The sequence below is a fragment of the Lycorma delicatula genome, chromosome 1 (assembly GCF_047948215.1).
Source record: "Lycorma delicatula isolate Av1 chromosome 1, ASM4794821v1, whole genome shotgun sequence".
In the NCBI taxonomy this organism is placed as follows: domain Eukaryota; kingdom Metazoa; phylum Arthropoda; class Insecta; order Hemiptera; family Fulgoridae; genus Lycorma; species Lycorma delicatula.
Genome location: NC_134455.1, coordinates 72,797,114 through 72,812,908, shown reverse-complemented (window position 1 = coordinate 72,812,908; position 15,795 = coordinate 72,797,114).

Sequence of the window (15,795 nt, the reverse complement as noted above, 5' to 3'; positions counted from 1 at the left end):
GTAGTTTCTTTTAAATTCTAAAATTGAAATATACAGTTAGGATTTATTCTAAAATTTCCTTAAAACGATATTAAAGAGAACAATTAAAGCATTCACAATTTATATTAAACAGAACTAACCAAACTATGTACTTGTAGTGGGGATTGAACAGTACAAGTCGTCGGCTTCAAGTTGAGCTGCCGATGAGAAGTGTGCGTGCAACTGCAGTGTTCAGATGGTACATATTATACATTTTATTCAGTTTATGTTTTTGCACTTTATGCATTTTATTATACAATGGACAGAAATCAATATACAAATATATAATAGATAGGATTATAATTTATACAGTACAATTACCGTTATTCATATGTCATTTTTGTACTATAAAAAATTAAACGTAATTTCATAAATTCAACTGAACTTTATTTGGGAGTAGTTCATTCCCTAACATGTACTTATTATTAGGGGATTTCAAGGGTTTGAAGAAAATAGCAGCAAGTGTTTTCTAATAATAGTTATTTTCAGTCCAGTCTGAACAATTTGTTACGTTAAAATCGTGTTTAATCTGATTGTGAGATGTATATTTAGAAAGGAATAATGATAATTTAATTTTATAATAAAGAACTAGAACTAAATAAATTATTTTTTAACAGCTACTATTGGTTTCAAGAAATAGCATAAAATCGTCTTTTTTCATTTATGCAATAGCATGTCTTAAAGTTTCCTCAAATAATAATCAAGTAAAATTAAAACTCAAGGCTAAATAAAACTCAAGGCTATAAGGTTGAAATTCTGAAATAAAAAAAAAAAAAATGTAATTCGACTTAGAAGATAAGCACTATAAAAAACTTCATATGCAGGTTTCATAAAATTTTACTTGTTTAAATATATTTATCTAATTTTTTTATTAAGAACATCCTGATCAAGCCAAAACTGTTTTGCCAAAAAACAAGGCCGGAGCTACCGTTTAAAATTTAATTACAGTATTTTGCAAATTTTATGATGTTAAGATTTTTATTCTATTAATTGTTTTGTTTTTTTTTTTGTTTTTTTTTTGAAGTGAATAAACTAATATTTAATTGAAATATAAGCTTAATAATTAGCGTGATAATTCTAGTTACGTAACAGAAGGACTAATTGATTATAACAGGCCTGATAAGTTATATTGCCTTTTAAATGTCACTTGATTTATAAAATACCGATTGTTTTTTATTACGAGAATCGTTCAATAATTAAAGAGACGAATGGCAACAGCAGAAAATCTATTTAAAAGAATAACCTGAAACTGTTTTTTTATTCAGGTTGGAATCCTTGAGATAGAAAATATCAGCTGTTCGACAAGAATTTCCATTTTATAATTCTTTTTGATTATTTCATTAACAATTTTATTATTTATTAGAATCATATTAAGTGTGAAAATTTTTATAAGTGGATTGAACAGTTTAAATCGGGCAGCAACTGTAGATTTTCATCGTAGCGGAAGATTGATGGAAGTTTTGACTAACGTTTTGCAAAAAAATTGGGAATTAGTGAAATTTGTATTGCAAGTATCGGTCCGAAAATTCGAATTTAAACAAAAGTTGGGTTGGGAGGTTTTGCCACATACAATCCTGATCTTGCACAATCAGATTTATTTTTGTATGGTCCTCTCAAAGAGTTTATTCATGGTACCAAAGTTATAGTTCACACACCAAAGTAAATAATTCTTTACTTCTTAGGGACAAGTGCCTAAATGTAGCCGGGGATTATATTGAAAAGTAGCGTTAGTAGCATTGTCATCAAACTAAATATTTTTTTACAGTTATTCGTATCTTTAATTATTATTATAAAATGAGAGTTATATTACTTTCACGTAACTTATTAGAATGAATAATTTTAAATCAAATGACTTTGATCTCATCTCTAAATTAAAATAAGTACTTAAACAAATAAATAAGTACCTTTTATTTATTTCGTTATTTACACTAAAGGATGTTGTCGACTAAAAAGATTTTTTTTTATATTTAAAAACAAATTACATCATTTTAGTATTCAGTGATAACTAATAGTTTGTTAATAAATTATGGAAAATAAATTACGTATTCTATTATGTATATAGATATTTACATTATTATATAGAATATTACAGATTAGATTATGCAGAATATTACATATTCTATTATGTATATATTAGGTAAACAGGATTAGATCGCTAAAACGTGATGTTTATATAAACGTAATTAAAAAGCTGTCTTGTAATCTAATATGTAAAACGTTTTATAAATTCTTAAAAACTTTCGAGGTAGTTCTATAATATTGAACAAACAAATTTGTAATTACAATTACATTTTAATAATCTTTACAAGATCATATTAAGAATTTAAGTAAATAACATTTTTTGAAGACAAGTTTCGATTTTTCGGTCACGGTCACAAAAATGAACATTTTATAATCAGCAATAAAAGTAAAAAAAAAGTTTATTAAAATAAAATAAGTTATATTTTATTACAATGGACACTCCATTTTTAGGAGAGACCACAACCATTATGGAGTAGGGGAAAAATTAAAACTCTGCCATTGACTAGAACTGATTTTCATCTTATCTTCATCGTATTTCGATCCATCCAAATAATCTCTCACGCATTTAAAGCAGAAAAATGTTAAAATTATACAAAAAGTTATTAATTTTAATTATATTTTTATAGAAATATCAATTTTTCATATTACAGGTAACTTTTACTTTCCCGTCTATATAGCATCTATATAGACACATAGCATATAGCGTCTATGTAGCATCTATATGTAGAAGAAAAAGTATGGTCATCGATCAAAATTGGGCATATCCGGTTTTCACCAAATTTTGACGAATTGGCCCCCTAAGGATTTCAGAAAACCAAAAAATGGTGTCAAAATTTCCGCGAAAACATGTACGTACGTATGTATGTGTGCATGTACGTATTTACGTATGTATGTTGGCGGGTAAATCGCCTTATATATCCAGAACTACTTTACCAATTTTCAACAAACTTGGCTATAATATTTTTATAGTAGGGGCATTAATGCTATTAAATTTTCAATGCAAAAGGTCAGGGGGTGAGGGTACTGGGGGGAAAACGAAATCGTTTCCAGAGTTTGTCTAATTAAGGCTATGTATTCTTTTTTTTTTTTTTTATAATTTTGTGAATATTGATGAAGTAAACAGATTTTGTAAAAAAGATTTTGCTAAATTTCACCCCACCCCAAAATATGGTTTTAATTTTGAAGGGTTATAAAACGCAGTTAAAAGGGAGATTTTCGTTGCATTTTTAAAAAAAATGTTTTGAAAACAATTATAAAAAAAAACATGTTATGTGTAAAACGTTTTTTGCAAAATTGCACCCCTACTCCAAAAGAATAGTAATAATTTTGAATCGGTGCAAGGCAGTACATCTCAATTTCCCCCGAGGAAGAACACCCGCCCATGACGTTTCTGGTCACTACACCACACCCTACCCCTGGCCAAGAGTGGCTTATTCGGAGGCCTTTTTCTTGCCTTCAAACTGATCACATTCCACAGTCATCAGTCGGTCTCGTGAGATGGCACCGATGCAAATGCCTCGAAAGACATTCACATGAGTAAATTCCAGCCTAGTCAAGTTTTGCCTTCTAAGAAGACATCAGACACCTAACTCTACCACGCAGCCCTCAGGAACTGCTAGACTAACAGCCTACTCAAGGAAGATGAAAGACCTCGCGTGCCTAACTCTATTACTATTCTACAATCACCTAAACTGTATATACCCACTTTACAATACGATTATTTCAGTAATTTCATGCCACGACAGCATATTAACAAATTCAGTCAATCGTGCCACGACAGTAGCAATATATTTAGTGGAGTGATAACCAGAGAGAATAAATGTCCTAGAAGACCTCAGGTCTGGTCCGTTCGGGTGCTGAGTATAACCTCTAGTCTCTCACTTCAGCTCCAACTTTGAGGACCGCTTGGATTTACAGCTAGGTTGATCGCAACCGACATTTATTTATTTGCGCCTTAATAAATGTGCACTCCAATTCAATAAATCGCCACGCTAAATTTGTAAGGCAGTACAGTGGGTATTTTTTGTTGTAGTTTTTTCTATTACCATCTCGTTGGATCCACAGATTTGTTCCCTATCAAATTGGGATCTTATTCCAGCCACCCCCCCTTACACACCACATAACCCACTTAGCGGCCGAACTACTGCTGCAGTCGTCCGCTTTGTTGGGACGCCACACGTGAGCGTTAGAATTAAATAAATGAATAACATTTAAAGTGTAAAAATCTATTTAAAGTGGCTACTAGTACCGCCACACCCGCGCGATGAAATACGGTATGCGCGCGCCCTTTAGTTAGAAATATTGAATTAAATATAAAAATATTGTATTCAAATACAGTGATAAATATTTAAAATTAAGTTGTGTGTGTTAGCCATGCATCAGAAAAACGCCGTGTGACGCGAAATTCCTACAACTGTGTAGACAGTCAGCTTTTCTCTTTTATAACTGAAGAAAAAAAACTTTTGGCGAACGAAAAATCCCAACCCTAAGCGGAATTTAAACCAGGAACATTTCTTATAAATGGTAGAAACGTTACCCTTCCACCGCTACGACAGGTTATGATGTTAGTTCAGTTAATCAATTTATTTTTAATATTTTAATTTTTATGTATACAAACTAGTTAAATATTTTGGATTTAATTTAAAAATAATTACTCATTTAGTGAATTTTTTGGCAGTGAAAAAATATAATAAAAATATATTTAGTCGAATATTTGGTATCTTAATGAAATTCCTAGATTTCAGACATATTTTAAAAGTTTTTTTCTTTCATTGTAGCGTTAGTTATGCTGATATGTTTAAAAGTTATTTGTTATAATGCTTAGATCATTAAAAATGAAAATATGATGAAAGGTGATAAAACCTCAACGGCTCCATTTCAAACTAATGAAACTTTTCCCAAAGAATCTTCTAGAACTAAATTAGCTTAATCAGTGAAGTTAACTGCCGCGTATGTCGTAAAAAAATGTAACTTACATAATCACAAATATTAATCAACTCAATATTTGAAAATTTTATTTTTATACATGATTTCACTTTGGTCAAATTGGTCTTTTACTTTTAAGGAAGTTATAGTAGCTATTGTGTTACTGTATTGCATTGTATTGTAGTATTTGACTAGAAGGTATTTTAAGAATTGAGATGGCGAAGATGCCATAATAGAAATTTACGTAGAATTTTTTTTATATTCTTTTCAGGATGTTTAAAAAACCATTAGAAAATAAATAAAAATTTTTTTAAACTAATTTTTTTTAAACTAATTTAAGTCACACAGTGACTTAAAACTGTGCTTAATTAAGATCCAAAAATGTAAGTGTCTTTGTCTTTTGAGAAAGATTAATAAGGTGTATGTGGTGCAGGGGTAGTACCGTTTGTATATGAGTAATATCATTTTATTAGTTGTAATCTGTTTATAAATTTACACGTCTTTAATTAAAACTGTTTGTATAGAAATTTTACTTCTGTAGAACATCTTATTTATAAGATAACTTTTATTTTGATGGTAATTTGTTGATACAAATACGTTAAAATATATTAAAATTTGAAATTGGGAATTGTAATTTTGAGTTTAAAAATATAAATATTTATTTAACTTCATTAATTAGTAAGTTGAGATTAATAATTAGAAATTATGTGAAGTGATTATGTAATATAAACTTAGATTGCTGATGCAATATAATAATAATTAAAATAGTTAAAATTGGTAATTTTCTTTTTGAAATTAAATAGTATAAAATATTGAGTGAATAATATAATTATATTTTTGGCCAATAAAGGAAAGTAATATTTTATGTCATAATGTTTTTTTTTTGTTTTTTTTTAACAGTTATATAAATATGTCATGGATACTGGAGAAGGAATGACCTAGGCTAAATGTAAAAACGCTCGAGAAAAACAAATTATTCTTATTCTTCATAAATTAATTGAATATTAATGTTATTTTAATATATACATATTGTAAAAAAAATTATAAATAAAACGATGTTTTTTTGTTTCGGTACGTTTATTTAAAGGTCATTCAGTCATGGTATAAGAAAGCATGTTGTAAAACGTAAAAATCAATGACATTCCATCGAGATGAACGAATTCACTTATGCAGGAATTCATAATATACTGTAACTTTCAGAAACATTTCTGTTAATCTAATAAAACTATAAAATGTTAATTAATGATTTGCTGAGTATCTATTGAATATTTATTGAATTAATTAAAAATGTTAAGAGGTCAATTTGTGATTTAAATACTCATCTTTGATATTGATAATTTCTTTTAACAAGGCTGATGGTATGTCTTATATATAATAGTATTATTATTATTACGCTTGTTTTATGCTCTCGTAACGAATGCTTCATAACACATGCTTGTGTCTGATTTTCTCTTTATGTATAACTTATTGATTTTCAAACCTTTTCGACCACCGCCCACATTGAGAATCAAAACTTTTCTAGCGCCTCCAAAAGTTTAAACTTACCATCTGTTAATATTTAATAATTGCAATTGCTGTTTTTAAAATGCGCTCTTAAAAACAACGTTTAAAAAACCCTTCAATATTTAAATTTCCATATTTATTTGTATCAATTCGTTGCTTGGATCGTGAGATATGCAGAATTAAAAACAAAAGTAGCCTTTTTTCTTAAAGTGGAATATTTCGCTTCAGAAAAATCTTAAAAAGACATAAAAAAAAAGAAATTAAAGCTAGTCTTAAGCTTTTAAACGATTTTAATGCAGTTTACTGAAAAAATTTCACTTTCCCATGCGCTCGATCAGACACGAAGAAAAACTTTCAAATCTAAAAAATTTTCTTCTCGCTGCTTTTTGTTTTTATTTGATGATTTTTGAAATCCGAAGTATAGTGCCAAAAATTAGAATATTCAAGTTTTAATTTTTTTTTTATTCGTCTCTAAGCCTCTTGGTTGCAAATTCAACGTAGTTTGAATACAATCATTATTTATCGTGAGGTATTTAATTTTAGTTTGAATAGGAAAACATAATTTTTGTCTATTTTTTTAATCAGCCATCGTCTTTCTAGATCGCCTGAACGCCCCCAAATTTCTGCGGACCTTTTATCGCCCCCCTTAAGGCCTCCAGAGCCCACAAGGGGATGTATCGCCCACTTTGAGAACGAATGATTTAACTAATAAAATTGTTTACGGTGTATCTTTCCGCTTTATTTAAAGGTTTATAATAGTAGTAAATAATTGTTATAACTTCTTTTTTTATGATTTCACTTTATTTTCTGAAATTTTTAAATTTTTCTTCAATAAGTTGAAAAAACAACTAAAGTAATAAATAAGTGCATTTTACATAAATTTTTAATTACTTCTTCATCGATCTCCGAGTAGAATGCAAAAAAAACTATAAAGATATTCCCAATTAATAAGGTAACAACTAGTTTTTTACACATTATTCTTTATCAAATTTTTAATCAAACGGTAGTTCCAGTTATTGGCTACTTTTTAAATAATAGCTCAATCAAAAATGGTTATGTTAATAAAAAAAGAATTGTTATATTCGATATGACATTGTTATATGACATTGTTACATTCGATATTATTATTAACATTTTTTTCTTTTGTCAAAAAAAAAAAAAATGTTAACAATAAAAAAAGAATCTTATTACGACTTGTTATTTAAAAAAAATACACAATAACAAATGCTGGACCTTAATTTGGTTTGTATCCAAGGTACTAATTATTTATTCATTTAAAAAAAGTAGATATCGTCTAATCTGACGCGAAATATTTATTTTTATAGATTTTATTTTATTCAGCTTTTTTTAAGTAATGCTGTTATAATAATAATAATAATAACAATAATAATAATTTTTTAATATTTTCTTACTCTACTTATAACAATGAACGGACAAACTAAGAGAAAAAAAATTAATAAAAAATAAATTCAAAGTAATTTCTTCCGACCAAAGTAGATTTGTAAGCTGATAAGTGTTTGATAATGACCAGTAGGAAAAAGGCGGGCGTAAGGCCCATTGCGAAAATTGCAGATTGTAACTAAATAACGCTGATGAATTTAGAGTACACTTCTTTTTCCTGTTTAGCCTCCGGTAATTACCGTTCAGATATTACTTCAGAGGATGAATGAAGATGATATATATGAGTGTCAATGAAGTGTAGTCTTGTACAGTCTCAGATCGACCATTCCTGAGACGTGTGGTTAATTGAAACCCAACCACCAAAGAACACCGCCATCCACGATCTAGTATTCAAATCCGTATAAAAATAACTGACTTTACTTGGACTTGAACGCTAGAACTTTCGACTTCCAAATAAGCTGATTTGGGAAGACGCGTTCACCACTAGACCATTCACCACTAGATTGTTAGAGTACTAACAATAAGAAAAAAATTTATAACGAAAGCTTCAAAATCCTAACATTTTAAGTTGTTTCTTGAGTTGTGATTTTTAACAGTGCTCTAACCACAGTGTTTTCCTTTTTTATCCCCAAAACACAAATATAACTTTGGACAAATTGTTCGTATCAAAAGTATTAATCGTGGTGCGCACTCAGCGCACTTAGGATATTACAGGAAGAGGGACCCTCCCCCTAGGGTGAGTTGTGTTAACAGCGGGTTCAGCCTTGGTAGGGATGAGTGGAGGAGGAGGGGGAAAAAAGAAAAAGGTAAACTTATTACGTTTTTAAAACACATAGAAAAAAAATTGTTCTCTAAAGAGAGCTCAAATAGCGATTTTTTGTCATTCTGAGACTGACAATTGGAAAAGTAAAATAATGTATAAATACAGATAACATTTGTTTTTTAATTACTCTTAAACGCCAATTTTAATAGATTTGGTAAACTTCTTAATCTCTTATAAAAATGGTAATGTACAATAATAAATGAGAAAAGGACTAGGAACTGGAAAAAAACATAATACTTTCCATCAAGTTGTACAAAACGTTCTTCCCTTTTAAGACAATATATTTTCTTTCGTGACGTATATTGTAATTATTTGCGGAGTATTTCTACAAAGGTAATTTATTAAGTGTGAAGAATTTTTATTAAATATTGTTGAAATGTATTTTTTTTTCATTAAGAAATGTAAAATTAATGTTTACTACTTTCAACTCGTTAAATAGCTGCGCGCGCGCGCGCGCACACACACACACACACACACACACACACACACAGACATATACACACACAAATGCTCATACATTATGACTAAAAAAAAAAAATAACTGTTGGATTAGTAAATGAAAAATAAAATATATAAGTTGTAAATATTAAAAAAAATAATAATAACGAAACAATGTCCTAGTCGCAACCATAGAAATTTAAACCATCATGAAATCTTCAATTAACAATAAACATGAAGAATAAATGTTGTGGCGTAAGCATATCTATATGTATAAAGTATTAAATAACAGATTCGTTCCTCAATAACCAAATACATAAATATTTAGCAGTCTTATTAATTACACATTCGTCTGGCATAAAAAAAATTGTCCCTTCTGATATAAATTTATGTGTTATATATAGTAAGCAAACAATCGTAGATGATCTGACTTGAGACATATTTCATTCAAAAAGATTAGTAATTTATACATAAAAAAAAATCGATCGGTTAAAAGTGAAAAGTAATAAAGGATTCTTGAATTACAATTTTTAGAGTTTCTTGCTACTATGACTGAGAGAATCATAGACATAGGGATGGAATCTTCTCAGCAAAAAGAACCAGTAAAACTCCCGAAGATGCAGTCACCGATGGTCGTTCTACGTAAAGATTTTAAGGAGACATCTGAAAAGACCAAAAACGCCAGACCTTCGACGAGTTATAAAGCGAAGAAAAGTGTACCAAGGTCGCAGAAGAAGACCGTGGATACAGAAGTTGTTCAATTTGTATTTGTGGAACCTCAAAAAGCGCAAAGAGCTTTTACGGAGAGGGTGAGTAGTCTAGCCGACCCAAAACTGTGGTAGGAAAGTGAATCAAGTCGGAACTCATTGACAACAGTGATAACCGCCACATCAAGGTCGGAATCACCTGATGCCGTCCGCAGAACACACCCGGTATCGGAGAAGGATGAAGATACCATGACAGAGACTTTGGACACCCTGTTATTAGAACTAAGGAGGCCGTCAGAAGGATGAGAAAAGAAGGGAAAAACGATAGCGTAAAGGAAAACCTAGTCGATAAACAAATTCTATATGTAAATTGAGCTATAACAGTCAAGTACTTCGCAGTAATGATGTTAACAAAAAACTTTCAATTTGTCGAAGTAAACGTAATTTTTTGTTAAAATAATTTTTCATTAATATTTTTGAAAAATCAACAAAACTGCCAAAGAAATTTACTCTACAAATTAATAGAATGAAGTCGGCCAATTTTTTGTAGGATTACGTTTTAATATTACAAAAAGAAAATTCTGTATAAAAAGAAATATTTGCCTGGTTTTATTTTATCATTTAGCTGTTATTATTTAGTTTTATTTCTGACATTAAAGTTTTGGAAGGTAGTTTTTTACTTCATCAGAGGTACTAATACCTACATACAACAAAATCAAAACTTGACAAATCATATTTCTATTAAATTTTAATCACATTTAAAATCATACTCATAATTCTGTTAAATATAAAATTAATATTTCTATTGAAAATTTAGCTATTGAATTAAATAACTGATATTTTATTTGAATGTAAAGTAATAAATAAAATTTAATTTGAGTTGAATATCAATACGATTGCAGTGTTAAATACGGGTGTTTCAAAATGAATATTGGGGTTTTAAAGCCATGCAGTATTTTTAACTTTTGATGTACATTGATTGACTACACAGGAAATAAAAGATCAACTTAAACACTTTAAGTTGTGTGAAGGCTCATAAACTGTTTCTGGTACCTTCCACTTGAAAGAGCTAGTAGAAAATATGGCAACCCCTTAACATAAAGCGTTCTAATTTTGCAGTTTGCAAAGTGTGAATCTCTACTTACCGTTCCGTTGTAATCCCCCGAATGACAATAACATTCGAAGATAGTATAAACAATTTGAAATCGTTGGCTGTATTTAAAAAGGGAAGATTACAGGACTACCTAGTGTGCCCGAAGACAACGTTGAAGTGTAAGAAAGTCTTTTGTGCATAGTCTAGGAAATCCTTGGCTATGCTGCAACTATGGCTCTTTCTTCAATTCCAGTACGAACTACAGAACTTTATTTGGCAATAAGATGGTGCGCCTTCTCACTGGCATAACGCTGTACGTGAGTGATTAAATGAAATTCTGTCCGACCGCTGGATCGGTCGGTCGCCGGAGACCAGATGACAGGGCGTGTTTGGCGTAGCCTCCACGTTCACTCGATATGATCCTATACGATTTTTTTTTCTTTGAGGCTTTATAAAGGATCAATATGTGCCACCGTTACCATCTGACCTACCTGATTTGAGACACAGGATTGTAGCAGCTATCACATCAATTACTACAGACTTGCTAATTAAATTATGGGATGAACCCGTCTATCGGCTGGATGTGTGCCGTGTAACGATTGGTGCTCACATTGAACACTTACAGGAAAAGCTGTTTGAGTTGATCTTTCATTTCATTTATAATTTATCAATGTAAGTTTTTTCTTCAGTCGTTTGACTGGTTTGATGCAGCTCTCCAAGATTCCCTATCTAGTGCTAGTCGTTTCATTTCGGTATACCCCCTACATCCTACATCCCTAACAATTTGTTTTACGTATTCCAAACATTGCCTGCCTGCACAATGTTTTCCTTCTACCTATCCCTGCAATAAAAAAGCGACTATTCCATGATACCTTAATATGTGGCCTGTAAGTTTGTCTCTTCTTTTAACTATATTTTTCAAAATGCTTCTTCCTTCATCAACTTGCCGCAACATCTCTTCATTTGTCACTTTATCCACCCGTTAATAAATATTATATAAATTTATAACACCGATATTCATTATATTTTAACAGACTGAACCATTTAAATTTTAACAGTAACTGCTTCCTGAAATTGTATCCGGCCACCATTTTGTTGCTAGGTTTTAATTACCAATACAATCCGATCTAGGAACGTGTGGATGTAACAATAGTAACAGGTACAATCATTACAAGAATAAGGAAGGAGCTGTCTATTGGGCACGATCAAGTAAGGTGAAATAAAAATTAACGGATTATCAAAGAAATCAATCCATAAATACTCAATTGAATAGATAAATAGTTAATACTGTTAAATCAAAAGCAATTAAACCTATTTTATGAATATATATTTTTTTCTTTTAATACCTATGATAATGAAGGGCACCCTTCGATAAAGGTTTAGAGAAATCTATAAACGAATAATTGCTGCTAGTATTATTTGTAACTTGTGTGTATTATTTGCAACTTGTGTAAAAAACATTTTTACGTACAAATGTACGTAAAACACGTACATTTTTACGTATAAAAAACAAATTTGTATATGCAGATACATATACAAATAGAGTAACTATATGTAAATAACCAGATATAATAACTGTATGTAGTATGCTTAAGGATCAACTAGCAAGTAGATGTAATAAATAAGAAAAAAGTAACAGAAAATAACTTATAAAAGAGGAGTGAAGGACAAAAACAAACTAATAAAAACCAAATTCTTCGTTATTTATTGTTTCTTATGAATAGTTGCAAAAACATTATCGTACTAATAATTAGAAAGAATTATTTTATTAATATCATTCTTTATGACTTAACTGGAAGTAGGACCAATCCTACTATATGTTTTATAAAGATGATTCCCAAATCATGTTTATAAAAATGTAAATGTTTATTAAAAAACATTTATCATTATTGATAGATAAATTTTAAAAATAACAGGTAGTAAGAGAAAAGATAAAGGTCAGCGAATATTTATATATATAATTACATTTTACCGTTTGAAGCCGTTTAAAACGAACGTGATATTTTGTTTTATTAATAAAAATAAATATTTAAAATACAATAATTAAACACGCTGTTAAAATGTATTTAATGTAATTTAAAAACAATATGAAAAAAGCTCTCAATTACTTTCCAGCGTTTGCATAGATTTCAAAATTTAAACCTTCTAGCTATTAAGGTAAATATATATGTGATTAGCAATACTGTACGTTTTATCAAATATCATATTTAAAAATTAAAAATAACGATTAAGGTAACAAGTCTCTATTCATAATTGTATTAGCATATAGATCCAAATATAATACGATTTAGAAATCGTACAAAACTATTAAAGATATTAATCTGGAATTTCAGAGATGATAAGGTAAAACTAAATGGGCTAGATTGTGTAAAAGTTTGAATGCGATTGGTCCAGTGGTCGTATTGTAACAAGCGAACAATGTCAAGATACTCTTCAAAAACCTAAAACCACAACATGATAATAAAGCTTCATTTTTACCGTGATAACTTAAAAATTTAGTTAAAAATAATGATTATAATCATTAGAATTATAGTCATCCTTAAAATAAAACAATCTAAAAAGCAAAACAATTTTTAATGAACTGAAAATTTTTACAGTTTAATATTAATTCGATGATTTTTTTTCCGCAGAGAAAATTCCTCTTTTGGTCCAGCTATAAGTCTTTTCTACTAAATATTAAAGTGGGAAAATTTTTACAGGAAAAGTTATATTACCTAAAAAGATGATTAATATATTTTTTCGTTGTTTTTGATTTATCAGCTCGGCCGGGCAGTTACTTTACTCCGGACGGTAAGAAGAGAAAATTTGTAATAATACTTCGAACAGTACTACATTATCTAATTTCATTTATTTATCAGATTAACACAGTAATTTGAACCAATTAGAAAGTTGGTTCAAATCCAATTTATTAATTGGATTGGTCCGTATCTGCAGTGTCATATTGTATACACAAATGTAAGCACCTTTGTATCCTCTGTAACACGTGACTGGAATTTCTAGTATAATTATGTGGAAAGCATCTTTCATAGTGGAATGCGATTATTAGTTCTTGTAGCAAAGCACATGTCAGTGTGTCTTTATACTTAAATGAATTCTACGGCTTGGTAATAACAGACGTTTTACTGGATTTGAAACCTTTCCCTTGACGCTGGAATTCACGATCAATCTTGCGGCCAGGATAGTTTTCATTAAAGAATGGTCGGACAGAAAAAAACAGAGTAAAAGGAAAGTGCACAGAGCCCTTTTCTGCTACATCCATACCTGTTCTATGAAATTTTTATCTTGTACCTGTGGTATAAGCTATATTTTCAGCAACTCTAAATAAGATTAGGAGTTTAAAGCCCTTTAAATGATATGGATTTAATGAATGACGTGTGACATCACAGTACATATCAAGACGTGTACAATTCTATGCCGCTCTTTTTGGAATGAGGAGCTTCCTTTTCCAAAGAAACCACATTTCTAGCATCCCAACTGCAACAGATTAAGTTTTTATCCGCTAAAGCCACTTTGTGCGGGATATTGAATAAGGGATTTTATTTTAAAAGAAGATGGCAGGGTCAGGCACGATGTTCCTTGTCTGCATTTGAGAGTTTGTTGACGAATGCCGGTGGAAATGGACTTACACTCAAGTTTTTTTTTTTTAATTTAATATTTCACTGGTTATGAATGCGATGTTCATTTGCTCATTTACGAGCTATTTTTAATATACTATTCAATGAAATTGGCAACAGCAGAATACAATTCAAACCAAGCTGGCACTCTTCCACTCTGAAAGCTATCTTTATCGTTGTATAATTGAAAAGCACGTTTTTCATAGCAATCACTCTGCTAATCTAAGAATTAAGTTTATTTCTATTCAGGAAAAATTCAAATAAAATTGATTTATTATAGTTATCTTAATATTATTCGCTATCCTCAGGGATTCAGTGACTTACCGACTTATTGTGTTATCGTAAGAAGATATAACATGATGTTATTCTGACGCTTTTGCCAGCGAGAAACCAAGGTTATATCAAAGTAAAACGTAAGAAGTTTTATTTACAGACAAATTAATTCTACTTGAGGAAGCTAAATTATTGCGTAGCTGGGATACCACCTTGCTATATAACTCTCAACCTTGAGGACCAGGAATCTTCCACTTTGTCAGAGTTACCACAAAAGTCTCCTACTTTAGGCGTGAACACGCATTTTCATTTTGTTACATAAAGTATGTGCGCCAGAAACTGTTATAAGGACTCACAGAAGTAGGATTTTCTGGCAGTACTGAAGCAATATACAAAGGACTCTACCCCATTTGACAATACCAGCGGGAATTAATCGGCAGGTAGTGTGAAGCTTATAAAACATCAGCTTCCTCCACTACTAGATGACCCCAGCCTATTATACCCTTCGGTATAACGATAATCTCCCAGTAGGTATGAGAATCTTTAGTTAATACATTCTAAATTTACGACATTCCATTATCATGACAGAGGACAACGTGAGCTTTTCCATTTTTGCGGGATAAAATATGCAGTGAATAAAGTCTCTACCAATAAATCAAACAAAATTAATAATATTCGCAGAATAATAGCCTGTAAGATATCAAAAATTATCTTGAGGAATAATATTTTTGTACAAGTGTTTGTCTTTAAATTCGTTGTGATGTTCTTTTACCAGTTTGAAAAACAGAGGTAAATATAGTAAGGTCAACGGGTTTCATTAAATGTGTAAAGCTCTGCATAACAGCCTGACGAGGAAAGTTTTAAGATTATGGTGATAAAATTTTATCAGATAATAGCTGTTCTATCTTTGGGTTACCGTAGTGAGAACTGGCCGAAAGATACAAGTGAAGGTAGCAGATGGTAGGAATGAGATTCCTC